Here is a 1,239-nt window from a genome sequence, read left to right as displayed (position 1 = left end):
TGCAGTCCTGTTTATATGGGTGTAGTTAGAACTGCTTTGGCGATGGTGGCCCGCCTCTGTTGAGGTGGAGTCTCTCTGCTGTGGTGGGTTGCCTTGGCTACGGGGGCTGCCTCAGCAATGGTGGGTTGCCTTGGCAACGGCGGGCTGCCTCAGCAATGGCGGGTTGCCTTGGCAATGGCGGGCTGCCTCAGCATTGGCCGACTATCTCCGTTGTGGCGGGCTGTCTCGGTAATGGTGGATGCCCCTCCCCCACAGAGCTGGACCGTCCCGGGTTCAGCTGCACTGGCTGTGAAACTCTCAATCCAGAGTTTCTGATTGCTGTTCTTTTGTGGGGGTGGGACCAGACTTGGCATTTCTTCTATGTTCCAGTTAGTCTTTTGTAGAGAGTTTGGTCTTTGTCACACTACATTGAAATTGTTTCCATGTTTGTTTTCCCATTCAGTCAGCCAACATTTCTTGAACACCTTTTATGTGTGAAGAATAATTCTAGGTGCTGGCCACATAAAAGTAAATACTTCATGCCTATTTACTTCAGTAAGGAGTTAGATAGAGATAGGCATTTAAAACAATAAAGACAATAAAAGTGTTCTAGATGCTCAGATGGGTCTCAACAGTGTACCTGGTCATGAAGAATAGAGGGGCAATTTTGCTTGGAGTTGGAAATTATGTATCAGATCAGAGCTAGTCAACTTTATATGTGTTATGTCAGTTATTCTTTTCACCAACAAAATATATTTAGTGGGGACTAGGGATAAGATGGCCAATGAGATGTAGTCAGCAGGTGTCACTCCCACCAAGAGGACCAAATTATTGAGTAAACCAACATAATTTGGACAGATCTTTAGAGAGAAAATGCCAAGAGTGGATGAAATGATGGTGCTGAAGCTGAGGCTGAAGAAAGAGGAAGCTGGGAACACAGCCTGGGGCACCTGAATGCACGGGATAACTCCCAGCCCTGAATGGCTCCTGGGAAAGTGGTGAGTGAGGGAACTGAGGCCTGGCTCACTCTCACTGCAGATTTCTGGGATCCTAGCTACAGGGGAACCTGGATCCCCCATAGGCATGTGAGTTGGCAGGTGATTGCCCCTGGGAGAAGGCAGAGACAGGATTTTGGACAGCAGAGATCCCAAAGCAATCTACAGATTTAATGTTTTTTTATATTAAACTACCAATGTCATTTTTCACAGTATTAGAAAAAAAATTCCAAACTTCATGTGGAACCAAAAAAAAGCCCAAATA

Source organism: Cebus imitator, unplaced genomic scaffold (genome assembly GCF_001604975.1).
Source record: "Cebus imitator isolate Cc_AM_T3 unplaced genomic scaffold, Cebus_imitator-1.0 Scaffold22, whole genome shotgun sequence".
NCBI classification, from domain to species: Eukaryota; Metazoa; Chordata; class Mammalia; order Primates; family Cebidae; genus Cebus; species Cebus imitator.
The sequence above is the reverse complement of the archived record's forward strand: the minus strand, read 5'-3'. Positions refer to the sequence as shown.